Below are 22,425 nucleotides of genomic sequence, written 5' to 3'. Positions count from 1 at the left end.
GAGACCTCCTGGGAATACCAGGTGCTGTAAGCTTTAACTGTTGAAAAAACTTTTTAAAATGAAGTTTTTTTGCATCGCTTTGTTAGTTTTTATCTAAAGTAAGTAAGAGGTATTTTCACTCTGTGATATGTTTTCAAGCCTAGGTTGTTTAAAGTCCAAGATTTTCAAGCAGAGATTGCTTACGGCCATACCAGCCCAAGAACGCCCGGTCTCGTCTGATCTCGGAAGCTAAGAAGGCTTGGGCCTGGTTAGTACTTGGATGGGAGACCTCCTGGGAATACCAGGTGCTGTAAGCTTTAACTGTTGAAAAACTTTTTAAAATGAAGTTTTTTTTGCATCGCTTTGTTAGTTTTTATCTAAAGTAAGTTAAGAGGTATTTTCACTCTGTGATATGTTTCAAGCCTAGGTTGTTTAAAGTCCAAGATTTTCAAGCAGAGATTGCTTACGGCCATACCAGCCCAAGAACGCCCGGTCTCGTCTGATCTCGGAAGCTAAGAAGGCTTGGGCCTGGTTAGTACTTGGATGGGAGACCTCCTGGGAATACCAGGTGCTGTAAGCTTTAACTGTTGAAAAACTTTTTAAAATGAAGTTTTTTTGCATCGCTTTGTTAGTTTTTATCTAAAGTAAGTTAAGAGGTATTTTCACTCTGTGATATGTTTTCAAGCCTAGGTTGTTTAAAGTCCAAGATTTTCAAGCAGAGATTGCTTACGGCCATACCAGCCCAAGAACGCCCTGGTCTCGTCTGATCTCGGAAGCTAAGAAGGCTTGGGCCTGGTTAGTACTTGGATGGGAGACCTCCTGGGAATACCAGGTGCTGTAAGCTTTAACTGTTGAAAAAACTTTTAAAATGAAGTTTTTTGCATCGCTTTGTTAGTTTTTTTCTAAAGTAAGTTAAGAGGTATTTTCACTCTGTGATATGTTTTCAAGCCTAGGTTGTTTAAAGTCCAAGATTTTCAAGCAGAGATTGCTTACGGCCATACCAGCCCAAGAACGCCTGGTCTCGTCTGATCTCGGAAGCTAAGAAGGCTTGGGCCTGGTTAGTACTTGGATGGGAGACCTCCTGGGAATACCAGGTGCTGTAAGCTTTAACTGTTGAAAAACTTTTAAAATGAAGTTTTTTGCATCGCTTTGTTAGTTTTTTATCTAAAGTAAGTTAAGAGGTATTTTCACTCTGTGATATGTTTTCAAGCCTAGGTTGTTTAAAGTCCAAGATTTTCAAGCAGAGATTGCTTACGGCCATACCAGCCAAGAACGCCCGGTCTCGTCTGATCTCGGAAGCTAAGAAGGCTTGGGCCTGGTTAGTACTTGGATGGGAGACCTCCTGGGAATACCAGGTGCTGTAAGCTTTAACTGTTGAAAAACTTTTTAAAATGAAGTTTTTTTGCATCGCTTTGTTAGTTTTTATCTAAAGTAAAGTTAAGAGGTATTTTCACTCTGTGATATGTTTTCAAGCCTAGGTTGTTTAAAGTCCAAGATTTTCAAGCAGAGATTGCTTACGGCCATACCAGCCCAAGAACGCCCGGTCTCGTCTGATCTCGGAAGCTAAGAAGGCTTGGCCTGGTTAGTACTTGGATGGGAGACCTCCTGGGAATACCAGGTGCTGTAAGCTTTAACTGTTGAAAAACTTTTTAAAATGAAGTTTTTTTGCATCGCTTTGTTAGTTTTTATCTAAAGTAAGTTAAGAGGTATTTTCACTCTGTGATATGTTTTCAAGCCTAGGTTGTTTAAAGTCCAAGATTTTTCAAGCAGAGATTGCTTACGGCCATACCAGCCCAAGAACGCCTGGTCTCGTCTGATCTCGGAAGCTAAGAAGGCTTGGGCCTGGTTAGTACTTGGATGGGAGACCTCCTGGGAATACCAGGTGCTGTAAGCTTTAACTGTTGAAAAACTTTTTAAAATGAAGTTTTTTGCATCGCTTTGTTAGTTTTTATCTAAAGTAAGTTAAGAGGTATTTTCACTCTGTGATATGTTTTCAAGCCTAGGTTGTTTAAAGTCCAAGATTTTCAAGCAGAGATTGCTTACGGCCATACCAGCCCAAGAACGCCCGGTCTCGTCTGATCTCGGAAGCTAAGAAGGCTTGGGCCTGGTTAGTACTTGGATGGGAGACCTCCTGGGAATACCAGGTGCTGTAAGCTTTAACTGTTGAAAAACTTTTTAAAATGAAGTTTTTTTTGCATCGCTTTGTTAGTTTTTTCTAAAGTAAGTTAAGAGGTATTTTCACTCTGTGATATGTTTTCAAGCCTAGGTTGTTTAAAGTCCAAGATTTTCAAGCAGAGATTGCTTACGGCCATACCAGCCCAAGAACGCCCGGTCTCGTCTGATCTCGGAAGCTAAGAAGGCTTGGGCCTGGTTAGTACTTGGATGGGAGACCTCCTGGGAATACCAGGTGCTGTAAGCTTTAACTGTTGAAAAACTTTTTAAAATGAAGTTTTTTTGCATCGCTTTGTAGTTTTTATCTAAAGTAAGTTAAGAGGTATTATCACTCTGTGATATGTTTTCAAGCCTAGGTTGTTTAAAGTCCAAGATTTTCAAGCAGAGATTGCTTACGGCCATACCAGCCCAAGAACGCCCGGTCTCGTCTGATCTCGGAAGCTAAGAAGGCTTGGGCCTGGTTAGTACTTGGATGGGAGACCTCCTGGGAATACCAGGTGCTGTAAGCTTTAACTGTTGAAAAACTTTTTAAAATGAAGTTTTTTTGCATCGCTTTGTTAGTTTTTATCTAAAGTAAGTTAAGAGGTATTTTCACTCTGTGATATGTTTTCAAGCCTAGGTTGTTTAAAGTCCAAGATTTTCAAGCAGAGATTGCTTACGGCCATACCAGCCAAGAACGCCCGGTCTCGTCTGATCTCGGAAGCTAAGAAGGCTTGGGCCTGGTTAGTACTTGGATGGGAGACCTCCTGGGAATACCAGGTGCTGTAAGCTTTAACTGTTGAAAAACTTTTTAAAATGAAGTTTTTTTGCATCGCTTTGTTAGTTTTTATCTAAAGTAAGTTAAGAGGTATTTTCACTCTGTGATATGTTTTCAAGCCTAGGTTGTTTAAAGTCCAAGATTTTCAAGCAGAGATTGCTTACGGCCATACCAGCCCAAGAACGCCCGGTCTCGTCTGATCTCGGAAGCTAAGAAGGCTTTGGCCTGGTTAGTACTTGGATGGGAGACCTCCTGGGAATACCAGGTGCTGTAAGCTTTAACTGTTGAAAAACTTTTTAAAATGAAGTTTTTTTGCATCGCTTTGTTAGTTTTTATCTAAAGTAAGTTAAGAGGTATTTTCACTCTGTGATATGTTTTCAAGCCTAGGTTGTTTAAAGTCCAAGATTTTCAAGCAGAGATTGCTTACGGCCATACCAGCCCAAGAACGCCCTGGTCTCGTCTGATCTCGGAAGCTAAGAAGGCTTGGGCCTGGTTAGTACTTGGATGGGAGACCTCCTGGGAATACCAGGTGCTGTAAGCTTTAACTGTTGAAAAACTTTTTAAAATGAAGTTTTTTTGCATCGCTTTGTTAGTTTTTATCTAAAGTAAGTTAAGAGGTATTTTCACTCTGTGATGTTTTCAAGCCTAGGTTGTTTAAAGTCCAAGATTTTCAAGCAGAGATTGCTTACGGCCATACCAGCCCAAGAACGCCCGGTCTCGTCTGATCTCGGAAGCTAAGAAGGCTTGGGCCTGGTTAGTACTTGGATGGGAGACCTCCTGGGAATACCAGGTGCTGTAAGCTTTAACTGTTGAAAAACTTTTTAAAATGAAGTTTTTTTGCATCGCTTTGTTAGTTTTTATCTAAAGTAAGTTAAGAGGTATTATCACTCTGTGATATGTTTTCAAGCCTAGGTTGTTTAAAGTCCAAGATTTTCAAGCAGAGATTGCTTACGGCCATACCAGCCCAAGAACACCCGGTCTCGTCTGATCTCGGAAGCTAAGAAGGCTTGGGCCTGGTTAGTACTTGGATGGGAGACCTACTGGGAATACCAGGTGCTGTAAGCTTTAACTGTTGAAAAACTTTTTAAAATGAAGTTTTTTTGCATCGCTTTTAGTTTTTATCTAAAGTAAGTTAAGAGGTATTTTCACTCTGTGATGTTTTCAAGCCTAGGTTGTTTAAAGTCCAAGATTTTCAAGCAGAGATTGCTTACGGCCATACCAGCCCAAGAACGCCCGGTCTCGTCTGATCTCGGAAGCTAAGAAGGCTTGGGCCTGGTTAGTACTTGGATGGGAGACCTCCTGGGAATACCAGGTGCTGTAAGCTTTAACTGTTGAAAAACTTTTTAAAATGAAGTTTTTTTGCATCGCTTTTAGTTTTTATCTAAAGTAAGTTAAGAGGTATTTTCACTCTGTGATATGTTTTCAAGCCTAGGTTGTTTAAAGTCCAAGATTTTCAAGCAGAGATTGCTTACGGCCATACCAGCCCAAGAACGCCCGGTCTCGTCTGATCTCGGAAGCTAAGAAGGCTTGGGCCTGGTTAGTACTTGGATGGGAGACCTCCTGGGAATACCAGGTGCTGTAAGCTTTAACTGTTGAAAAAACTTTTTAAAATGAAGTTTTTTTGCATCGCTTTGTTAGTTTTTATCTAAAGTAAGTTAAGAGGTATTTTCACTCTGTGATATGTTTTCAAGCCTAGGTTGTTTAAAGTCCAAGATTTTCAAGCAGAGATTGCTTACGGCCATACCAGCCCAAGAACGCCTGGTCTCGTCTGATCTCGGAAGCTAAGAAGGCTTGGGCCTGGTTAGTACTTGGATGGGAGACCTCCTGGGAATACCAGGTGCTGTAAGCTTTAACTGTTGAAAAACTTTTTAAAATGAAGTTTTTTTGCATCGCTTTGTTAGTTTTTTTCTAAAGTAAGTTAAGAGGTATTTTCACTCTGTGATATGTTTTCAAGCCTAGGTTGTTTAAAGTCCAAGATTTTCAAGCAGAGATTGCTTACGGCCATACCAGCCCAAGAACGCCCGGTCTCGTCTGATCTCGGAAGCTAAGAAGGCTTGGGCCTGGTTAGTACTTGGATGGGAGACCTCCTGGGAATACCAGGTGCTGTAAGCTTTAACTGTTGAAAAACTTTTTAAAATGAAGTTTTTTTGCATCGCTTTGTTAGTTTTTTCTAAAGTAAGTTAAGAGGTATTTTCACTCTGTGATATGTTTTCAAGCCTAGGTGGTTTAAAGTCCAAGATTTTCAAGCAGAGATTGCTTACGGCCATACCAGCCCTAAGAACGCCCGGTCTCGTCTGATCTCGGAAGCTAAGAAGGCTTGGGCCTGGTTAGTACTTGGATGGGAGACCTCCTGGGAATACCAGGTTCTGTAAGCTTTAACTGTTGAAAAACTTTTTAAAATGAATTTTTTTTGCATCGCTTTGTTAGTTTTTTTCTAAAGTAAGTTAAGAGGTATTTTCACTCTGTGATATGTTTTCAAGCCTAGGTTGTTTAAAGTCCAAGATTTTCAAGCAGAGATTGCTTACGGCCATACCAGCCCAAGAACGCCCGGCTCTCGTCTGATCTCGGAAGCTAAGAAGGCTTGGGCCTGGTTAGTACTTAGGATGGGAGACCTCCTGGGAATACCAGGTGCTGTAAGCTTTAACTGTTGAAAAACTTTTTAAAATGAAGTTTTTTTGCATCGCTTTGTTAGTTTTTTTCTAAAGTAAGTTAAGAGGTATTTTCAATCTGTGATATGTTTTCAAGCCTAGGTTGTTTAAAGTCCAAGATTTTCAAGCAGAGATTGCTTACGGCCATACCAGCCCAAGAACGCCCGGTCTCGTCTGATCTCGGAAGCTAAGAAGGCTTGGGCCTAGGTTAGTACTTGGATGGAAGACCTCCTGGGAATACCAGGTGCTGTAAGCTTTAACTGTTGAAAAACTTTTTAAAATGAAGTTTTTATGCATCGCTTTGTTAGTTTTTTTCTAAAGTAAGTTAAGAGGTATTTTCACTCTGTGATATGTTTTCAAGCCTAGGTTGTTTAAAGTCCAAGATTTTCAAGCAGAGCTTGCTTACGGCCATACCAGCCCAAGAACGCCCGGTCTCGTCTGATCTCGGAAGCTAAGAAGGCTTTGGCCTGGTTAGTACTTGGATGGGAGACCTCCTGGGAATACCAGGTGCTGTAAGCTTTAACTGTTGAAAAACATTTTAAAATGATTTTTTTTGCATCGCTTTGTTAGTTTTTTCTAAAGTAAGTTAAGAGGTATTTTCACTCTGTGATATGTTTTCAAGCCTAGGTTGTTTAAAGTCCAAGATTTTCAAGCAGAGATTGCTTACGGCCATACCAGCCCTAAGAACGCCCGGTCTCGTCTGATCTCGGAAGCTAAGAAGGCTTGGGCCTGGTTAGTACTTGGATGGGAGACCTCCTGAGAATACCAGGTGCTGTGAAGCTTTAACTGTTGAAAAACTTTTTAAAATGAAGTTTTTTTGCATCGCTTTGTTAGTTTTTTTCTAAAGTAAGTTAGGAGGTATTTTCACTCTGTGATATGTTTTCAAGCCTAGGTTTTTTAAAGTCCAAGACTTTCGAGCAGAGATTCCTTACGGCCATACCAGCCCAAGAACGCCCGGTCTCGTCTTATCTCGGAAGCTAAGAAGGCTTGGGCCTGGTTAGTACTTGGATGGGAGACCTCCTGGGAATACCAGGTGCTGTAAGCTTTAACTGTTGAAAAACTTTTTAAAATGAAGTTTTTTTGCATGGCTTAGTTAGTTTTTTTCTAAAGTAAGTTAAGAGGTATTTTCACTCTGTGATATGTTTTCAAGCCTAGGTTGTTTAAAGTCCAAGATTTTCAAGCAAAGATTGCTTACAGGCCATACCAGCCCAAGAACGCCCGGTCTCTTCTGATCTCGGAAGCTAAGAAGGCTTGGGCCTGGTTAGTACTAGGATGGGAGACCTCCTGGGAATACCAGGTGCTGTAAGCTTTAACTGTTGAAAAACATTTTAAAATGATTTTTTTTGCATCACTTTGTTAGTTTTTTTCTAAAGTAAGTTAAGAGGTATTTTCACTCTGTGATATGTTTTCAAGCCTAGGTTGTTTAAAGTCCAAGATTTTCAAGCAGAGATTGCTTACGGCCATACCAGCCCTAAGAACACCCGGTCTCGTCTGATCTCGGAAGCTAAGAAGGCTTGGGCCTGGTTAGTACTTGGATGGGAGACCTCCTGGGAATACCAGGTGCTGTAAGCTTTAACTGTTGAAAAACTTTTTAAAATGAAGTTTTTTTGCATTGCTTTGTTAGTTTTTTTCTAAAGTAAGTTAAGAGGTATTTTCACTCTGTGATATGTTTTCAAGCCTAGGTTGTTTAAAGTCCAAGATTTTCAAGCAGAGATTGCTTACGGCCATACCAGCCCAAGAATGCCCGGTCTCGTCTGATCTCGGAAGCTAAGAAGGCTTGGGCCAGGTTAGTACTTGGATGGGAGTCCTCCTGGGAATACCAGGTTCTGTAAGCTTTAACTGTTGAAAAACTTTTTAAAATGAAGTTTTTTTTAATCGCTTTGTTAGTTTTTTTCTAAAGTAAGTTAAGAGGTATTTCACTCTGTGATATGTTTTCAAGCCTAGGTTGTTTAAAGTCCAAGATTTTCAAGCAGAGATTGCTTACGGCCATACCAGCCCAAGAACGCATGGTCTCGTCTGATCTCGGAAGCTAAGAAGGCTTGGGCCTGGTTAGTACTTGGATGGGAGACCTCCTGGGAATACCAGGTGCTGTAAGCTTTAACTTTTAAAAAACTTTTTAAAATGAAGTTTTTATGCATCGCTTTGTTAGTTTTTTTCTAAAGTAAGTTAAGAGGTAATTTCACTCTGTGATATGTTTTCAAGCCTAGGTTGTTTAAAGTCCAAGATTTTCAAGCAGAGATTGCTTACGGCCATACCAGCCCAAGAACGCCCGGTCTCGTCTGATCTCGGAAGCTAAGAAGGCTTGGGCCTGGTTAGTACTTGGATGGGAGACCTCCTGGGAATACCAGGTGCTGTAAGCTTTAACTTTTAAAAAACTTTTTAAAATGAAGTTTTTTTGCATCGCTTTGTTAGTTTTTTTCTAAAGTAAGTTAAGAGGTATTTTCACTCTGTGTAATGTTTTCAAGCCTAGGTTGTTCAAAGTCCAAGATTTTTAAGCAGCACTTGCTTACGGCCATACCAGCCTAAGAACGCCCGGTCTCGTCTGATCTCGGAAGCTAAGAAGGCTTGGGCCTGGTTAGTACTTGGATGGGAGACCTCCTGGGAATACCAGGTTCTGTAAGCTTTAACTGTTGAAAAACTTTTTAAAATGAATTTTTTTTGCATCGCTTTGTTAGTTTTTTTCTAAAGTAAGTTAAGAGGTATTTTCACTCTGTGATATGTTTTCAAGCCTAGGTTGTTTAAAGTCCAAGATTTTCAAGCAGAGATTGCTTACGGCCATTACCAGCCCAAGAACGCCCGGTCTCGTCTGATCTCGGAAGCTAAGGCTTGGGCCTGGTTAGTACTTGGATGGGAGACCTCCTGGGAATACCAGGTGCTGTAAGCTTTAACTGTTGAAAAACTTTTTAAAATGAAGTTTTTTTGCATCGCTTTGTTAGTTTTTATCTAAAGTAAGTTAAGAGGTATTATCACTCTGTGATATGTTTTCAAGCCTAGGTTGTTTAAAGTCCAAGATTTTCAAGCAGAGATTGCTTACGGCCATACCAGCCCAAGAACACCCGGTCTCGTCTGATCTCGGAAGCCTAAGAAGGCTTGGGCCTGGTTAGTACTTGGATGGGAGACCTACTGGGAATACCAGGTGCTGTAAGCTTTAACTGTTGAAAAACTTTTTAAAATGAAGTTTTTTTGCATCGCTTTGTTAGTTTTTATGTAAAGTAAGTTAAGAGGTATTATCACTCTGTGATATGTTTTCAAGCCTAGGTTGTTTAAAGTCCAAGATTTTCAAGCAGAGATTGCTTACGGCCATACCAGCCCAAGAACACCCGGTCTCGTCTGATCTCGGAAGCTAAGAAGGCTTGGGCCTGGTTAGTACTTGGATGGGAGACCTACTGGGAATACCAGGTGCTGTAAGCTTTAACTGTTGAAAAACTTTTTAAAATGAAGTTTTTTTGCATCGCTTTAGTTTTTATCTAAAGTAAGTTAAGAGGTATTTTCACTCTGTGATATGTTTTCAAGCCTAGGTTGTTTAAAGTCCAAGATTTTCAAGCAGAGATTGCTTACGGCAATACCAGCCCAAGAACGCCAGGTCTCGTCTGATCTCGGAAGCTAAGAAGGCTTGGGCCTGGTTAGTACTTGGATGGGAGACCTCCTGGGAATACCAGGTGCTGTAAGCTTTAACTGTTAAAAAAACTTTTAAAATGAAGTTTTTTTGCATCGCTTTGTTAGTTTTTATGTAAAGTAAGTTAAGAGGTATTTTCACTCTGTGATATGTTTTCAAGCCTAGGTTGTTTAAAGTCCAAGATTTTCAAGCAGAGATTGCTTACGGCCATACCAGCCCAAGAACGCCCGGTCTCGTCTGATCTCGGAAGCTAAGAAGGCTTGGGCCTGGTTAGTACTTGGATGGGAGACCTCCTGGGAATACCAGGTGCTGTAAGCTTTAACTGTTAAAAAACTTTTTAAAATGAAGTTTTTTTGCATCGCTTTATTAGTTTTTTTCTAAAGTAAGTTAAGAGGTATTTTCACTCTGTGATATGTTTTCAAGCCTAGGTTGTTTAAAGTCCAAGATTTTCAAGCAGAGATTGCTTACGGCCATACCAGCCCAAGAACGCTTGGTCTCGTCTGATCTCGGAAGCTAAGAAGCCTTGGGCCAGGTTAGTACTTGGATGGGAGTCCTCCTGGGAATACCAGGTTCTGTAAGCTTTAACTGTTGAAAAACTTTTTAAAATGAAGTTTTTTTTAATCGCTTTGTTAGTTTTTTTCTAAAGTAAGTTAAGAGGTAATTTCACTCTGTGATATGTTTTCAAGCCTAGGTTGTTTAAAGTCCAAGATTTTCAAGCAGAGATTGCTTACGGCCATACCAGCCCAAGAACGCATGGTCTCGTCTGATCTCGGAAGCTAAGAAGGCTTGTGCCTGGTTAGTACTTGGATGGGAGACCTCCTGGGAATACCAGGTGCTGTAAGCTTTAACTTTTAAAAAAACTTTTTAAAATGAAGTTTTTATGCATCGCTTTGTTAGTTTTTTTCTAAAGTAAGTTAAGAGGTAATTTCACTCTGTGATATGTTTTCAAGCCTAGGTTTTTTAAAGTCCAAGATTTTCAAGCAGAGATTGCTTACGGCCATACCAGCCAAAGAACGCCCGGTCTCGTCTGATCTCGGAAGCTAAGAAGGCTTGGGCCTGGTTAGTACTTGGATGGGAGACCTCCTGGGAATACCAGGTGCTGTAAGCTTTAACTTTTAAAAAAACTTTTTAAAATGAAGTTTTTTTGCATCGCTTTGTTAGTTTTTTTCTAAAGTAAGTTAAGAGGTATTTTCACTCTGTGTAATGTTTTCAAGCCTAGGTTTTTTAAAGTCCAAGATTTTTAAGCAGCACTTGCTTACGGCCATACCAGCTTAAGAACGCCCGGTCTCGTCTGATCTCGGAAGCTAAGAAGGCTTGGGCCTGGTTAGTACTTGGATGGGAGACCTCCTGGGAATACCAGGTGCTGTAAGCTTTAACTGTTGAAAAACTTTTTAAAATGAAGTTTTTTTGCATCGCTTTGTTAGTTTTTATCTAAAGTAAGTTAAGAGGTATTATCACTCTGTGATGTTTTCAAGCCTAGGTTGTTTAAAGTCCAAGATTTTCAAGCAGAGATTGCTTACGGCCATACCAGCCCAAGAACACCCGGTCTCGTCTGATCTCGGAAGCTAAGAAGGCTTGGGCCTGGTTAGTACTTGGATGGGAGACCTACTGGGAATACCAGGTGCTGTAAGCTTTAACTGTTGAAAAACTTTTTAAAATGAAGTTTTTTTGCATCGCTTTAGTTTTTATCTAAAGTAAGTTAAGAGGTATTTTCACTCTGTGATATGTTTTCAAGCCTAGGTTGTTTAAAGTCCAAGATTTTCAAGCAGAGATTGCTTACGGCAATACCAGCCCAAGAACGCCAGGTCTCGTCTGATCTCGGAAGCTAAGAAGGCTTGGGCCTGGTTAGTACTTGGATGGGAGACCTCCTGGGAATACCAGGTGCTGTAAGCTTTAACTGTTAAAAAAAACTTTTAAAATGAAGTTTTTTTGCATCGCTTTGTTAGTTTTTATGTAAAGTAAGTTAAGAGGTATTTTCACTCTGTGATATGTTTTCAAGCCTAGGTTGTTTAAAGTCCAAGATTTTCAAGCAGAGATTGCTTACGGCCATACCAGCCCAAGAACGCCCGGTCTCGTCTGATCTCGGAAGCTAAGAAGGCTTGGGCATGGTTAGTACTTGGATGGGAGACCTCCTGGGAATACCAGGTGCTGTAAGCTTTAACTGTTAAAAAAACTTTTTAAAATGAAGTTTTTTTGCATCGCTTTATTAGTTTTTTTCTAAAGTAAGTTAAGAGGTATTTTCACTCTGTGATATGTTTTCAAGCCTAGGTTGTTTAAAGTCCAAGATTTTCAAGCAGAGATTGCTTACGGCCATACCAGCCCAAGAACGCTTGGTCTCGTCTGATCTCGGAAGCTAAGAAGGCTTGGGCCTGGTTAGTACTTGGATGGGAGACCTCCTGGCAATACCTGGTGCTGTAAGCTTTAACTTTTGAAAAACTTTTTAAAATGAAGTTTTTTTGCATCGCTTTGTTAGTTTTTTTCTAAAGTAAGTTAAAAGGTATTTTCAATCTGTGATATGTTTTCAAGCCTAGGTTGTTTAAAGTCCAAGATTTTCAAGCAGAGCTTGCTTACGGCCATACCAGCCCAAGAACGCCCGGTCTCGTCTGATCTCGGAAGCTAAGAAGGCTTGGGCCTGGTTAGTACTTGGACGGGAGACCTCTTGTGAATACTAGGTGCTGTAAGCTTTAACTGTTGAAAAACTTTTTAAAATGAAGTTTTTTTGCATCGCTTTGTTAGTTCTTTTCTAAAGTAAGTTAAGAGGTATTTTCACTCTGTGATATGTTTTCAAGCCTAGGTGGTTTAAAGTCCAAGATTTTCAAGCAGAGATTGCTTACGGCCATACCAGCCTAAGAACGCCCGGTCTCGTCTGATCTCGGAAGCTAAGAAGGCTTGGGCCTGGTTAGTACTTGGATGGGAGACCTCCTGGGAATACCAGGTTCTGTAAGCTTTAACTGTTGAAAAACTTTTTAAAATGAATTTTTTTTGCATCGCTTTGTTAGTTTTTTTCTAAAGTAAGTTAAGAGGTATTTTCACTCTGTGATATGTTTTCAAGCCTAGGTTGTTTAAAGTCCAAGATTTTCAAGCAGAGATTGTTTACGGCCATACCAGCCCAAGAACGCCCGCTCTCGTCTGATCTCGGAAGCTAAGAAGGCTTTGGCCTGGTTAGTACTTGGATGGGAGACCTCCTGTGAATACCAGGTGCTGTAAGCTTTAACTGTTGAAAAACTTTTTAAAATGAAGTTTTTTTGCATCGCTTTGTTAGTTTTTTTCTAAAGTAATTTAAGAGGTATTTTCAATCTGTGATATGTTTTCAAGCCTAGGTTGTTTAAAGTCCAAGATTTTCAAGCAGAGATTGCTTACGGCCATACCAGCCCAAGAACGCCCGGTCTCGTCTGATCTCGGAAGCTAAGAAGGCTTGGGCCTAGTTAGTACTTGGATGTAAAACCTCCTGGGAATCCAGGTTCTGTAAGCTTTAACTGTTGAAAAACTTTTTAAAATGAAGTTTTTATGCATCGCTTTGTTAGTTTTTTTCTAAAGTAAGTTAAGAGGTATTTTCACTCTGTGTAATGTTTTCAAGCCTAGGTTGTTTAAAGTCCAAGATTTTCAAGCAGAGCTTGCTTACGGCCATACCAGCCCAAGAACGCCCACTCTCGTCTGATCTCGGAAGCTAAGAAGGCTTTGGCCTGGTTAGTACTTGGATGGGAGACCTCCTGGGAATACCAGGTGCTGTAAGCTTTAACTGTTGAAAAACATTTTAAAAAGATTTTTTTTTGCATCGCTTTGTTAGTTTTTTCTAAAGTAAGTTAAAAGGTATTTTCAATCTGTGATATGTTTTCAAGCCTAGGTTGTTTAAAGTCCAAGATTTTCAAGCAGAGATTGCTTACGGCCATACCAGCCCTAGAACACCCGGTCTCGTCTGATCTCGGAAGCTAAGAAGGCTTGGGCCTGGTTAGTACTTGGATGGGAGACCTCCTGGGAATACCAGGTGCTGTGAACTTTAACTGTTGAAAAACTTTTTAAAATGAAGTTTTTTTGCATGGCTTAGTTAGTTTTTTTCTAAAGTAAGTTAAGAGGTATTTTCACTCTGTGATATGTTTTCAAGCCTAGGTTGTTTAAAGTCCAAGATTTTCAAGCAAAGATTGCTTACAGCCATACCAGCCCAAGAACGCCCGGTCTCTTCTGATCTCGGAAGCTAAGAAGGCTTGGGCCTGGTTAGTACTAGGATGGGAGACCTCCTGGGAATACCAGGTGCTGTAAGCTTTAACTGTTGAAAAACATTTTAAAAAGATTTTTTTTTGCATCACTTTGTTAGTTTTTTCTAAAGTAAGTTAAGAGGTATTTTCACTCTGTGTAATGTTTTCAAGCCTAGGTTGTTTAAAGTCCAAGATTTTTAAGCAGCACTTGCTTACGGCCATACCAGCTTAAGAACGCCCGGTCTCGTCTGATCTCGGAAGCTAAGAAGGCTTGGGCCTGGTTAGTACTTGGATGGGAGACCTCCTGGGAATACCAGGTTCTGTAAGCTTTAACTGTTGAAAAACTTTTTAAAATGATTTTTTTTTGCATCGCTTTGTTAGTTTTTTTCTAAAGTAAGTTAAGAGGTATTTTCACTCTGTGATATGTTTTCAAACCTAGGTTGTTTAAAGTCAAAGATTTTCAAGCAGAGATTGCTTACGGCCATACCAGCCCAAGAACGCCCGCTCTCGTCTGATCTCGGAAGCTAAGAAGGCTTTGGCCTGGTTAGTACTTGAATGGGAGACCTCCTGGGAATACCAGGTGCTGTAAGCTTTAACTGTTGAAAAACATTTTAAAAAGATTTTTTTTTGCATCGCTTTGTTAGTTTTTTTCGAAAGTAAGTTAGGAGGTATTTTCACTCTGTGATATGTTTTCAAGCCTAGGTTTTTTAAAGTCCAAGATTTTCGAGCAGAGATTCCTTACGACCATACCAGCCCAAGAACGCCCGGTCTCGTCTTATCTCGGAAGCTAAGAAGGCTTGGGCCTGGTTAGTACTTGGATGGGAGACCTCCTGGGAATACCAGGTGCTGTAAGCTTTAACTGTTGAAAAACTTTTTAAAATTAAGTTTTTTTGCATGGCTTAGTTAGTTTTTTTCTAAAGTAAGTTAAGAGGTATTTTCACTCTGTGATATGTTTTCAAGCCTAGGTTGTTTAAAGTTTAAGATTTTCAAGCAGAGATTGCTTACGACCATACCAGCCCAAGAACGCCCGGTCTCGTCTGATCTCGGAAGCTAAGAAGGCTTGGGCCTGGTTAGTACTTGGATGGGAGACCTCCTGGGAATACCAGGTGCTGTAAGCTTTAACTGTTGAAAAACTTTTTAAAATGAAGTTTTTTTGCATCGCTTTGTTAGTTTTTTTCTAAAGTAAGTTAAGAGGTATTTTCACTCTGATATGTTTTCAAGCCTAGGTTGTTTAAAGTCCAAGATTTTCATGCAGAGATTGCTTATGGCCATACCAGCCCAAGAACGCCCGGTCTCGTCTGATCTCGGAAGCTAAGAAGGCTTGGGCCTGGTTAGTACTTGGATGGGAGACCTCCTGGGAATACCAGGTGCTGTAAGCTTTAACTGTTGAAAAACTTTTTAAAATGAAGTTTTTTTGCATCGTTTTGTTAGTTTTTTTCTAAAGTAAGTTAGGAGGTATTTTCACTCTGTGATATGTTTTCAAGCCTAGGTTCTTTAAAGTCCAAGATTTTCAAGCAGAGATTGCTTACGGCCATACCAGCCCAAGAACGCCCGGTCTAGTCTGATCTCAGAAGCTAAGAAGGCTTGGGCCTGGTTAGTACTTGGATGGCAGACCTTCTGGGAATACCAGGTGTTTTAACTGTCACTAAGTCACTTTCCGACTTAGTTTTTTATTCTTTGGACTTTGTCATTTTTTCAGCTTTTTGACTCTCGACTTAGAAAATTTTTTGGACTTTGTCATTTTTTTTACTTTTTCACTTTCCGACTTAGTTTTTTTTTTTGGACTTTGTCATTTTTTCAGCTTTTTTGACTCTCGACTTAGAAAATTTTTTGGACTTTGCCATTTTTTTTACTTTTTCATACCCCTCAGCTCTACCTATACACTGCTGAGAACCAGAGAGGCTGGGCTCTCACTTCTTCCCCGATTTAGGTGCCCTCTGGTCGGTCAGGAGACCGGCTGACCTCAGCCTTGGAGGTCCCCCTCGGCACGCTGGGTAATTTTTTGGACTTTGTCATTTTTTCAGCTTTTTGACTTTCGACTTAGTTTTTTTTTGGGACTTTGTCATTTTTTCAGCTTTTTGACTCCCGACTTAGTTTTTTCTTTGGACTTTGTCTTTTTTTCAGTTTTTTGACTCCCGACTTAGTTTTTTTTTTGGACTTTGTCATTTTTTCAGCTTTTAGACTTTCGACTTTCACAAGTGAGAAATGCAAACCAGTCACTCACTTAAAGAGAAGGAAAACGGAACAGAGTGTGCATAATGTTTCTGGGAGGTTTGGACAGAGGTTCTATTTGTGTTGGAGAGTGAAGGATGGTGGGGAGAAAAGGGAAATACTTACCTTAACCTTAACCTAAAACCTAAACTTAACCCTGTTGGAGAATGAAGGATGGTGAGGAGAAAAGGGAAATACTTACCTTAACCTTAACCTAAACCTAAAACCTAAACTTAACCCTGTTACCCTGATAATTTTTCTGGGAGGTTGTGAGACTAAGTTTCTATTTAATTCTGTCCTCAACCGCAACCCGAATGTTTGTGTTGGCAGGATTGGATGTGGCAATAGGCCCCTCGTAACATGGACAGTGCACAACGGTGGTCCTGGCTTCGGCTTTGGGCGCCGGTTTGGTGGTCCTGGCTTCGGCTTTGGGCGCCAATTTCCCCCAACCTAACCCGCCAGTGCCTGCGGGGGGCTGATGTGTCACATTCATCCTGCCTTCACCTCCGAAAGGGGACTTTTCGAGTCGGAGGACCCGATCATTTACAATGCCACTCATTGTTGTGTGTTTGGGGGTGCCAGAAACTGAAATTGTCTAAGGCGGGATGCAAAAGGCAAATTGGGGGTGCCATGCAAATATTCTTGAGCCTGCACGCCTGAAGAAGGGCCAATCCGCCCGAAACGTAGCGCTACGCAGGCTTGAGAATTTAATAGGAGACGCAATAACGTCCCTATGTTTGTGGGGGTCAAAGAAAGAGAAGAACTAATATGTTTCTCCAAAAATCAAAAAACAGTCGTATAAAAAGTGAGAAATGCAAACCAGTCACTCACTAAAGGAGATGGAACCAAAGGAAAAAGAAGAACTAACATGTTTCTCTGAAAATAAAAATAACTATTATGTGAGAGTTTCACAAGTGAGAAATGCAAACCAGTCACTCACTTAAAGAGAAGGAAAACGGAACAGAGTGTGCATAATGTTTCTGGGAGGTTTGGACAGAGGTTCTATTTGTGTTGGAGAGTGAAGGATGGTGGGGAGAAAAGGGAAATACTTACCTTAACCTAAACCTAAAACCTAAACTTAACCCTGTTGGAGAATGAAGGATGGTGAGGAGAAAAGGGAAATACTTACCTTAACCTAAACCTAAAACCTAAACTTAACCCTGTCACTAACTGTAACCCTAATAATTTTTCTGGGAGGTTGTGAGACTAAGTTTCTATTTAATTCTGTCCTCAACCGCAACCCGAATGTTTGTGTTGGCAGGATTGGATGTGGCAATAGGCCCCTCGTAACATGGACAGTGCACAACGGTGGTCCTGGCTTCGGCTTTGGGCGCCGGTTTGGTGGTCCTGGCTTCGGCTTTGGGCGCCAATTTCCCCCAACCTAACCCTAACTGTTAGAGTTGTACGCCGTTCCAACACTTATAAACCAGAGAAGAATGACACGAAGAAGTTGAGCTCTTTTACTTGCAAGGAGAGCGATCAGAGACGACCAATACAGCAGCCTCCAAAAAGCTCTGCCGTCTCTTCCGCTTCCTCTCTTTTTATTCAATAATAGGGCGGTACATTCATCACAGGATCACACCAAATAAGCTTATAATTTGCATGTAGGGTTGTCTCTTTGGTAGACGCTCCATCGCCAAGGTCTTCTTGTTTTTCTTGCTTCTCCGCAGCTGCAGGCCTCCTCTTATCAAGTCGCGGTCATTCTGTTCTGCAAACAGCCTTTAGCCCACCAGTTTCTGAAGAGACTAATGATTCAATGTAGTGCGCATATTAAAAAGATTAATATAGTTTAATGCATGCGAGATATATATATGTCAAAAGGATTAATAGAGTTTAATACATGTGGGATATATATGTCAAAAAGGTAGTAAAGGTTAATAGCATGATAACTTATATACATTTTCCAACATTTCCCCCCTGTTTATCATGTATCAAACCTTTTTCTAATTCTTTTTTTTTTTTTTTTTTTTTTTTTCTTAATAATAACAACAATAATAATAATAATAGAAAAAATCGTGAGTATAGTGATATATATACATATATCTTTTTTTTTTTTTTTTTTTCTTAATAATAACAACAATAATAATAATAATAGAAAAAATCGTGAGTATAGAATAACAAAAATAATAGGAAAACATTGTGAGTATCACACAGAGTGATAATGCCGTCCTGGACCACATAGGGACTGTAGTACGGTGCTGAGAACAGGCCACATGACGCACCGAATCGAAACCACAATGCAACCAACCAAGCATTCAAGAGAACAAAAACGTGGTGTTGCTGTTCAGGAGAGGAATTTCTCTTAAAAAATTGTAAATAATAAAAAATGAAATTAACAGTTGTCGATAAGGTAACATCCAAATTGCATCAAAAACCCGTGTAGAAACACATCCTCAGTCATGCTGAAAATCCAAGACTACTACAGCAGTAACATCCAACATCCGTTACGCACCCGATTCGTCTTTACACAAAAATTTGCACCTCCCAAAAATAAATAAAAAAAGAATGCATGAAAAATCAGCTACAGGACATAGTGAAGGAGAACAGAGGTGATACGGTCACAATTTTGGAGGCCTAATGTGGGTGGGGAGTCTGTTTAAAGCTAAGAGGGCCTGCTCTGCATCAGGGTTCCACAGCACCTGAGAAGACATCGATTTATAATGAGTGAGGGCAGTTAAAGGCTTGCTGAACCTTGGAAGAAATACTCAATGGTAGGAACAAAAGGCAATAAATAACAACAACTGTTTTACAGTAATGGATGTGAGGAGTTTGGATGACAGGTCCTTGTCATCTTCCACTAATAATGTGACCCAGAAACAGAAATGTAACAGCAAAAATGCAACTGAAATCCAAACCAAAACTGAGACAATAACCCTATTGCTGTGAATAACAATAATAATAATTATTCTCTAAATGCTCTCGGTCTGGGTTCAAGGAAACAAAAAGTGCACAGCGCAAGTTATAACCAGAATAATGTAGTCATCCCAATGCTACCATTTAAATAAAAAACAATACAGCATCATATCGGTCATTGGCTGGGGCAACACAATGAAATGAAATAAAATCCACAGTACAATATAAATGTGAAGCCCTTTTTTTTTTTTTTTTTTTTATATGTCTTCCACTGTTCTTTTTTACATGGCTGCACTAGAATCAACAATGAGAAAAGAAAAAAATTCACTTGTCAGAGGGATGCGTATCAGTGTGTTATGTCTTCGTATTCAGCGTGAGTGTCAGTGTAGGTCAGTGTAGGTGTGATGGACCTTATTCAAAGACACAGTAACAGAGGCAAACAGTGCAGCCGTTGGGAAATCTCCCTTCTTAAATAAAATAAAACAACACAAAACCCAGAAAAAAGAACCCAAAGTGTACATACAACAGTACAATATTCATTTAAAATTGCACAGTTTAGATGTAATGTATATATTTTCCCCAGCTTTTCACAAACTTAATTTTAAAACTCTCAGAAAGAAAAGAAAACAAACAAACAAAATACACAAAATGTAAATTCAAAATATTTCCCATATTCCCTTTAAATCTGAATAAGGTGGAGACCCGTTGTAAATCGCTGTGCTGATGATCTATTGCTAAGAGTTCCAAAACAAAACGAGAGAGAGATAGATAGGCCCCACACACACACACACATACCAGAGAGATAAGGTCTGCCAATGCGTGTAGACGCACATACCCACACACACACACACACACACACACACACACACACACACACACACAGAGGCTGGAGTGTCTCATCAGAACTCCTGTCCTGCACTTGTATTTTCCTGTAGATGTAACCATTCCCCTATTCCGCCAGTACTGAGCAAATGTATATTGGCTATCAGTATATATAGTAACATCTTTCCCTTTCATTAATTTACAAGCCTCAGTTAGAGCAATTATTTTGGCTGCTTGCGCTGAAAAAGTCGATGGTAAGTTGTCAGCTTTAATCACTGCTGTCACCATGGCGTAGCCCGTTTATGTTTTTCCCAAATAATTTTTCTTTGAAGAGCCATCGATGAATATTACCTCACCCTGAGGCAAGGTTGGTCACTTAAATCTAATCTAGATTTAGCTGTGTGTTCGTGTTATTCTCCGTCATCGGGTAAAGTTAACAATGTGGCTGGGTTAAATGTGGTGCATCGTTCGATAGTGAGATGTGGCTGTGACAGCAACGTGGCCATGCAGGAGAGGTGCCTTGCAGGTGATAAAAAGATCATATTGGTTTGCAGTAGTAAAGCAGCCACTGCATGTGGGACCTTAAGGGTCAATGGGTGGAATAAAACTATTCCGGCACTTGCTTCTACTGCCATCGACACCGCTATCACCGCCCTCACACAGTGTGGCAATGCGCGGGCTACATTATCTAATTTGGATGAAAAATAAGCTATCAGCCTCAGGTTGTCTCCATGTTGTCGGCCTAGGACAGAAGTCATATATTTGTCTTTGCAGTCCACCATTTGTATAAACGGTTTACTATAATTTGGCAAGGCTAGAGCTAAATTGGAGGACAGCGCCTGTTTAATATCACAAAAAGCTTTTTCTGCTTCTGACGTCCAATTTAGCGGTGATGTCATTTTCAGGTCTTCAGTGTAAATTAAAGCCGTGAGTGGGGAAGTAATCTCAGCGTAATTTGGTACCCAACTTCTACAATAATTAGTTAATCCTAAGAATGACATCATTTGTTTTTTATTAATTGGTTTTGGCGCCTGTAGGACCGCTGTTTTCCGTTCTTCTAGAATAGTTCTGCCGCCTGCACTGAGGTGGTGACCCAGGTATTTGACTTGTGGATTCCACAATTGCAATTAGTTTTTACTAACTTTGTGCCCCTCTTTAGCTAGGTGATTTAAGAGGGCCACAGTGTCGTTTTTACATGCATCTAGACTCGGAGAAGCCACTAATATATCATCAACGTAAAGTAGAATCTGACTTCCCCCCGGTGGTTGAAATTTGGACATGCTGGCATGCATGGCTTGGGAATATATAGTAGGGCTTTCGCAATAGCCCTGGGGAAGCCTAGTATAGGTGTATCGTTTCCCCTTAAATGTAAAAGCGAACCAAAATTGGCTGTCTGGGTCTATGGGAATGGAGAAAAAGGCATTGCTAATGTCGACCACAGTAAATATTCGTGCATCTGGTCTTAAGGAATTTAGTAATGTGCTGGTCAGGCACACACGGAGCTCGCTGTACTACTGCAGCATTTACTGCCTGCAGATCCTGCACCATTCTCCATCCCACCGAGGGAGCTTGCTTTTTCACCGGGAATATAGGTGTATTGCAGGGGGAATAATCTCTCTCTATAATAACCCCTGCTTGCTGTAAGTCACGTATCACTGGTGTGCCTTCTAGTGTGTCAGGATTAAGCGGATATTGTCTTATGCAAGGCCGATATTCTGTTTTGGGTCTGACTTGTACCGGCAAAATTCCTTTTATCAGTCCAACATCAGACAATGATTGAGGGATTTGTACATATGGACAGGGGGGTTTGTGCTAGTTCTGATTCATTTTCAGTGAGCAGAAAATGTCACTGGTTTCTGGAGTCCATATGTACTCCAGTCTTGGTCTGTATTGTCCAATACAGCCATTTCCAAATTATGCTCTAATTTGTCCCACATGTCTGCCCAAATCCGTTGCGCTGTCACCTTCTTGAACTATGGTGCCCAACGACTTCCAACTCCTCTCTCTGTTTTTATACAGTGAGATGTGCGGTGGATACCAACCCGGAGCATTGCTAGGTAAACGACCCCCGCCACCACGTTACCTTGCCCGTCCGAGTAAACATAAAGAATGACTATGGTTGTTGGCGTGAGTCGTGACAATTTCTTTTCGTATATTGGATCAGGCCAAGGAGACTTTTTATACCACATGGTGACACATGGTGACATGCAGTTTGTCAGAGGGCATGAGCTCCACACCTGTTACGGAGTGGAGACGAGTGCCAAACCTAATTTAAGTAAGCCGTCTCTTCCCAGCAAATTAACAGGGCATTCTGGGATAAAAAGGATGGACACGTTTTACATGATGTTCCTTTGGGGTCTCTCACCCAAACTGGTTTAGAAGCAGTGACTATTGTTGTACCCCCATTTACTGATCTCCCTACTACTCCCTACTAATTCTTCTCCCCCAGTCATGCCGTGTTATCTCCCGGCCCTGCTAGACAGTCTCTGGCTATGTGCCCAGCCTTCCCACAGGACCAGCAGCCTGCTCTCCATTGGCCCTGTGTGTTCCACCCTCGTCCTTGGACACCCCCTCTTCTTCTTCCCCTGCGTCCTCCCTGTCTCCCTCTACCTCCGCCTCCATGGTAAAATGTGTCTGTATCCCGCATAGTGTTTTCCCAAAAGGTGTCAATTTTTTTATAGGTTTGTCTTTTCCTTTTAGTTCTTATCAGTTTGTCTATGTGCATGGCGTGGATATGCCATATCCCATATCCAGATACAGGGGAGGAGCTGCAGGCACAGAGGGAAGCGCTGGTGGCTGCACTAGCGGCCCCCATTGCCCCCTCCTCCCCTACTCCTACGCACCCCTTCCCTCTGACTTCCCCTACTTCCAGTTTCTTCATGGTCTTCTTTGCGGAGAAACAGAATATTTTTCTCCACTTCCATCACTTTAACTGCCTGATCCTCTCTCTCCCTTTCCTCCTCACGTGCTGCATTCTCTCTAGCCTGTCTTATCTTCCTCTCCCCTTCTTCTCTCTTTCCTGCTATCTTTATCCACTGTATTAAAGCCTCAACCCCTTCTCGCTTCATTTGCTTCTCCTTATTTTTACATGTATGTTTTATGACTCCCTGTAACTCAATTAGGCTTTTTACTCTCAATTGTCCATCAAACCCGTATTTTGTTATCCATTTATCT

The 22,425-nt window shown here is 40.9% G+C and overlaps 46 non-coding genes and 11 pseudogenes across 46 annotated transcripts; all 57 read left to right on the top strand.

Moving 5' to 3' along the window:
- Positions 1-177: 177 nt before the first annotated feature.
- LOC114779606 (5S ribosomal RNA) lies at positions 178-296 on the top strand. The gene has a single exon (XR_003746806.1). It is a non-coding gene; the product is annotated as a 5S ribosomal RNA (ribosomal RNA).
- Positions 297-440: 144 nt separating this feature from the next.
- On the top strand, positions 441-559 carry LOC114779603 (5S ribosomal RNA). The gene has a single exon (XR_003746805.1). It is a non-coding gene; the product is annotated as a 5S ribosomal RNA (ribosomal RNA).
- A 144-nt stretch (positions 560-703) lies between these two features.
- On the top strand, positions 704-823 carry LOC114779635 (5S ribosomal RNA). Its single transcript, XR_003746834.1, has one exon. It is a non-coding gene; the product is annotated as a 5S ribosomal RNA (ribosomal RNA).
- Positions 824-966: 143 nt separating this feature from the next.
- LOC114779619 (5S ribosomal RNA) lies at positions 967-1,085 on the top strand. Its single transcript, XR_003746819.1, has one exon. It is a non-coding gene; the product is annotated as a 5S ribosomal RNA (ribosomal RNA).
- A 143-nt stretch (positions 1,086-1,228) lies between these two features.
- LOC114779625 (5S ribosomal RNA) lies at positions 1,229-1,346 on the top strand. The gene has a single exon (XR_003746824.1). It is a non-coding gene; the product is annotated as a 5S ribosomal RNA (ribosomal RNA).
- A 145-nt stretch (positions 1,347-1,491) lies between these two features.
- On the top strand, positions 1,492-1,609 carry LOC114779640 (5S ribosomal RNA). The gene has a single exon (XR_003746838.1). It is a non-coding gene; the product is annotated as a 5S ribosomal RNA (ribosomal RNA).
- A 145-nt stretch (positions 1,610-1,754) lies between these two features.
- On the top strand, positions 1,755-1,873 carry LOC114779618 (5S ribosomal RNA). The gene has a single exon (XR_003746818.1). It is a non-coding gene; the product is annotated as a 5S ribosomal RNA (ribosomal RNA).
- Positions 1,874-2,016: 143 nt separating this feature from the next.
- LOC114779602 (5S ribosomal RNA) lies at positions 2,017-2,135 on the top strand. Its single transcript, XR_003746804.1, has one exon. It is a non-coding gene; the product is annotated as a 5S ribosomal RNA (ribosomal RNA).
- A 144-nt stretch (positions 2,136-2,279) lies between these two features.
- Positions 2,280-2,398, top strand: LOC114779601 (5S ribosomal RNA). The gene has a single exon (XR_003746803.1). It is a non-coding gene; the product is annotated as a 5S ribosomal RNA (ribosomal RNA).
- Positions 2,399-2,541: 143 nt separating this feature from the next.
- On the top strand, positions 2,542-2,660 carry LOC114779600 (5S ribosomal RNA). The gene has a single exon (XR_003746802.1). It is a non-coding gene; the product is annotated as a 5S ribosomal RNA (ribosomal RNA).
- A 144-nt stretch (positions 2,661-2,804) lies between these two features.
- On the top strand, positions 2,805-2,922 carry LOC114779624 (5S ribosomal RNA). Its single transcript, XR_003746823.1, has one exon. It is a non-coding gene; the product is annotated as a 5S ribosomal RNA (ribosomal RNA).
- A 144-nt stretch (positions 2,923-3,066) lies between these two features.
- Positions 3,067-3,185, top strand: LOC114779629 (5S ribosomal RNA). The gene has a single exon (XR_003746828.1). It is a non-coding gene; the product is annotated as a 5S ribosomal RNA (ribosomal RNA).
- A 144-nt stretch (positions 3,186-3,329) lies between these two features.
- On the top strand, positions 3,330-3,449 carry LOC114779634 (5S ribosomal RNA). The gene has a single exon (XR_003746833.1). It is a non-coding gene; the product is annotated as a 5S ribosomal RNA (ribosomal RNA).
- A 142-nt stretch (positions 3,450-3,591) lies between these two features.
- On the top strand, positions 3,592-3,710 carry LOC114779599 (5S ribosomal RNA). The gene has a single exon (XR_003746801.1). It is a non-coding gene; the product is annotated as a 5S ribosomal RNA (ribosomal RNA).
- A 144-nt stretch (positions 3,711-3,854) lies between these two features.
- LOC114779612 (5S ribosomal RNA) lies at positions 3,855-3,973 on the top strand. Its single transcript, XR_003746812.1, has one exon. It is a non-coding gene; the product is annotated as a 5S ribosomal RNA (ribosomal RNA).
- A 140-nt stretch (positions 3,974-4,113) lies between these two features.
- LOC114779598 (5S ribosomal RNA) lies at positions 4,114-4,232 on the top strand. The gene has a single exon (XR_003746800.1). It is a non-coding gene; the product is annotated as a 5S ribosomal RNA (ribosomal RNA).
- Positions 4,233-4,374: 142 nt separating this feature from the next.
- Positions 4,375-4,493, top strand: LOC114779595 (5S ribosomal RNA). Its single transcript, XR_003746799.1, has one exon. It is a non-coding gene; the product is annotated as a 5S ribosomal RNA (ribosomal RNA).
- A 145-nt stretch (positions 4,494-4,638) lies between these two features.
- Positions 4,639-4,757, top strand: LOC114779617 (5S ribosomal RNA). Its single transcript, XR_003746817.1, has one exon. It is a non-coding gene; the product is annotated as a 5S ribosomal RNA (ribosomal RNA).
- A 144-nt stretch (positions 4,758-4,901) lies between these two features.
- On the top strand, positions 4,902-5,020 carry LOC114779644 (5S ribosomal RNA). Its single transcript, XR_003746842.1, has one exon. It is a non-coding gene; the product is annotated as a 5S ribosomal RNA (ribosomal RNA).
- Positions 5,021-5,163: 143 nt separating this feature from the next.
- LOC114779627 (5S ribosomal RNA) lies at positions 5,164-5,283 on the top strand. Its single transcript, XR_003746826.1, has one exon. It is a non-coding gene; the product is annotated as a 5S ribosomal RNA (ribosomal RNA).
- A 144-nt stretch (positions 5,284-5,427) lies between these two features.
- LOC114779590 (uncharacterized) lies at positions 5,428-5,548 on the top strand (annotated as a pseudogene).
- Positions 5,549-5,692: 144 nt separating this feature from the next.
- LOC114779641 (5S ribosomal RNA) lies at positions 5,693-5,812 on the top strand. Its single transcript, XR_003746839.1, has one exon. It is a non-coding gene; the product is annotated as a 5S ribosomal RNA (ribosomal RNA).
- A 144-nt stretch (positions 5,813-5,956) lies between these two features.
- On the top strand, positions 5,957-6,075 carry LOC114779628 (5S ribosomal RNA). Its single transcript, XR_003746827.1, has one exon. It is a non-coding gene; the product is annotated as a 5S ribosomal RNA (ribosomal RNA).
- Positions 6,076-6,217: 142 nt separating this feature from the next.
- Positions 6,218-6,337, top strand: LOC114779643 (5S ribosomal RNA). Its single transcript, XR_003746841.1, has one exon. It is a non-coding gene; the product is annotated as a 5S ribosomal RNA (ribosomal RNA).
- Positions 6,338-6,482: 145 nt separating this feature from the next.
- LOC114779647 (uncharacterized) lies at positions 6,483-6,601 on the top strand (annotated as a pseudogene).
- A 144-nt stretch (positions 6,602-6,745) lies between these two features.
- Positions 6,746-6,865, top strand: LOC114779630 (5S ribosomal RNA). Its single transcript, XR_003746829.1, has one exon. It is a non-coding gene; the product is annotated as a 5S ribosomal RNA (ribosomal RNA).
- A 143-nt stretch (positions 6,866-7,008) lies between these two features.
- On the top strand, positions 7,009-7,128 carry LOC114779609 (5S ribosomal RNA). Its single transcript, XR_003746809.1, has one exon. It is a non-coding gene; the product is annotated as a 5S ribosomal RNA (ribosomal RNA).
- Positions 7,129-7,272: 144 nt separating this feature from the next.
- Positions 7,273-7,391, top strand: LOC114779639 (5S ribosomal RNA). Its single transcript, XR_003746837.1, has one exon. It is a non-coding gene; the product is annotated as a 5S ribosomal RNA (ribosomal RNA).
- Positions 7,392-7,534: 143 nt separating this feature from the next.
- LOC114779636 (5S ribosomal RNA) lies at positions 7,535-7,653 on the top strand. The gene has a single exon (XR_003746835.1). It is a non-coding gene; the product is annotated as a 5S ribosomal RNA (ribosomal RNA).
- A 144-nt stretch (positions 7,654-7,797) lies between these two features.
- LOC114779632 (5S ribosomal RNA) lies at positions 7,798-7,916 on the top strand. Its single transcript, XR_003746831.1, has one exon. It is a non-coding gene; the product is annotated as a 5S ribosomal RNA (ribosomal RNA).
- Positions 7,917-8,060: 144 nt separating this feature from the next.
- LOC114779615 (5S ribosomal RNA) lies at positions 8,061-8,179 on the top strand. The gene has a single exon (XR_003746815.1). It is a non-coding gene; the product is annotated as a 5S ribosomal RNA (ribosomal RNA).
- A 144-nt stretch (positions 8,180-8,323) lies between these two features.
- On the top strand, positions 8,324-8,440 carry LOC114779592 (uncharacterized; annotated as a pseudogene).
- Positions 8,441-8,584: 144 nt separating this feature from the next.
- On the top strand, positions 8,585-8,704 carry LOC114779638 (5S ribosomal RNA). Its single transcript, XR_003746836.1, has one exon. It is a non-coding gene; the product is annotated as a 5S ribosomal RNA (ribosomal RNA).
- A 144-nt stretch (positions 8,705-8,848) lies between these two features.
- Positions 8,849-8,967, top strand: LOC114779611 (5S ribosomal RNA). Its single transcript, XR_003746811.1, has one exon. It is a non-coding gene; the product is annotated as a 5S ribosomal RNA (ribosomal RNA).
- Positions 8,968-9,108: 141 nt separating this feature from the next.
- LOC114779633 (5S ribosomal RNA) lies at positions 9,109-9,227 on the top strand. The gene has a single exon (XR_003746832.1). It is a non-coding gene; the product is annotated as a 5S ribosomal RNA (ribosomal RNA).
- Positions 9,228-9,371: 144 nt separating this feature from the next.
- LOC114779620 (5S ribosomal RNA) lies at positions 9,372-9,490 on the top strand. Its single transcript, XR_003746820.1, has one exon. It is a non-coding gene; the product is annotated as a 5S ribosomal RNA (ribosomal RNA).
- Positions 9,491-9,634: 144 nt separating this feature from the next.
- On the top strand, positions 9,635-9,753 carry LOC114779594 (uncharacterized; annotated as a pseudogene).
- A 144-nt stretch (positions 9,754-9,897) lies between these two features.
- Positions 9,898-10,016, top strand: LOC114779649 (uncharacterized; annotated as a pseudogene).
- Positions 10,017-10,161: 145 nt separating this feature from the next.
- LOC114779608 (5S ribosomal RNA) lies at positions 10,162-10,280 on the top strand. Its single transcript, XR_003746808.1, has one exon. It is a non-coding gene; the product is annotated as a 5S ribosomal RNA (ribosomal RNA).
- Positions 10,281-10,425: 145 nt separating this feature from the next.
- LOC114779589 (5S ribosomal RNA) lies at positions 10,426-10,544 on the top strand. The gene has a single exon (XR_003746798.1). It is a non-coding gene; the product is annotated as a 5S ribosomal RNA (ribosomal RNA).
- A 142-nt stretch (positions 10,545-10,686) lies between these two features.
- On the top strand, positions 10,687-10,805 carry LOC114779610 (5S ribosomal RNA). Its single transcript, XR_003746810.1, has one exon. It is a non-coding gene; the product is annotated as a 5S ribosomal RNA (ribosomal RNA).
- A 141-nt stretch (positions 10,806-10,946) lies between these two features.
- LOC114779631 (5S ribosomal RNA) lies at positions 10,947-11,065 on the top strand. The gene has a single exon (XR_003746830.1). It is a non-coding gene; the product is annotated as a 5S ribosomal RNA (ribosomal RNA).
- Positions 11,066-11,210: 145 nt separating this feature from the next.
- On the top strand, positions 11,211-11,329 carry LOC114779626 (5S ribosomal RNA). Its single transcript, XR_003746825.1, has one exon. It is a non-coding gene; the product is annotated as a 5S ribosomal RNA (ribosomal RNA).
- Positions 11,330-11,474: 145 nt separating this feature from the next.
- LOC114779646 (uncharacterized) lies at positions 11,475-11,593 on the top strand (annotated as a pseudogene).
- Positions 11,594-11,737: 144 nt separating this feature from the next.
- On the top strand, positions 11,738-11,856 carry LOC114779642 (5S ribosomal RNA). The gene has a single exon (XR_003746840.1). It is a non-coding gene; the product is annotated as a 5S ribosomal RNA (ribosomal RNA).
- Positions 11,857-12,000: 144 nt separating this feature from the next.
- LOC114779614 (5S ribosomal RNA) lies at positions 12,001-12,119 on the top strand. The gene has a single exon (XR_003746814.1). It is a non-coding gene; the product is annotated as a 5S ribosomal RNA (ribosomal RNA).
- Positions 12,120-12,263: 144 nt separating this feature from the next.
- On the top strand, positions 12,264-12,382 carry LOC114779648 (uncharacterized; annotated as a pseudogene).
- Positions 12,383-12,526: 144 nt separating this feature from the next.
- LOC114779596 (uncharacterized) lies at positions 12,527-12,644 on the top strand (annotated as a pseudogene).
- Positions 12,645-12,788: 144 nt separating this feature from the next.
- On the top strand, positions 12,789-12,907 carry LOC114779591 (uncharacterized; annotated as a pseudogene).
- Positions 12,908-13,050: 143 nt separating this feature from the next.
- Positions 13,051-13,169, top strand: LOC114779607 (5S ribosomal RNA). The gene has a single exon (XR_003746807.1). It is a non-coding gene; the product is annotated as a 5S ribosomal RNA (ribosomal RNA).
- Positions 13,170-13,313: 144 nt separating this feature from the next.
- LOC114779613 (5S ribosomal RNA) lies at positions 13,314-13,432 on the top strand. The gene has a single exon (XR_003746813.1). It is a non-coding gene; the product is annotated as a 5S ribosomal RNA (ribosomal RNA).
- A 143-nt stretch (positions 13,433-13,575) lies between these two features.
- LOC114779622 (5S ribosomal RNA) lies at positions 13,576-13,694 on the top strand. The gene has a single exon (XR_003746821.1). It is a non-coding gene; the product is annotated as a 5S ribosomal RNA (ribosomal RNA).
- Positions 13,695-13,838: 144 nt separating this feature from the next.
- LOC114779645 (5S ribosomal RNA) lies at positions 13,839-13,957 on the top strand. Its single transcript, XR_003746843.1, has one exon. It is a non-coding gene; the product is annotated as a 5S ribosomal RNA (ribosomal RNA).
- Positions 13,958-14,101: 144 nt separating this feature from the next.
- LOC114779593 (uncharacterized) lies at positions 14,102-14,220 on the top strand (annotated as a pseudogene).
- A 144-nt stretch (positions 14,221-14,364) lies between these two features.
- On the top strand, positions 14,365-14,483 carry LOC114779623 (5S ribosomal RNA). The gene has a single exon (XR_003746822.1). It is a non-coding gene; the product is annotated as a 5S ribosomal RNA (ribosomal RNA).
- A 142-nt stretch (positions 14,484-14,625) lies between these two features.
- Positions 14,626-14,744, top strand: LOC114779616 (5S ribosomal RNA). The gene has a single exon (XR_003746816.1). It is a non-coding gene; the product is annotated as a 5S ribosomal RNA (ribosomal RNA).
- Positions 14,745-14,888: 144 nt separating this feature from the next.
- LOC114779597 (uncharacterized) lies at positions 14,889-15,007 on the top strand (annotated as a pseudogene).
- The last annotated feature ends 7,418 nt before the right edge of the window (positions 15,008-22,425 follow it).

The sequence above is a fragment of the Denticeps clupeoides genome, unplaced genomic scaffold, assembly GCF_900700375.1.
Source record: "Denticeps clupeoides unplaced genomic scaffold, fDenClu1.1, whole genome shotgun sequence".
Taxonomy (NCBI): domain Eukaryota; kingdom Metazoa; phylum Chordata; class Actinopteri; order Clupeiformes; family Denticipitidae; genus Denticeps; species Denticeps clupeoides.
Note: the sequence above shows the minus strand (reverse complement) of the source record. Positions and strands in the feature narration are given on the sequence as shown.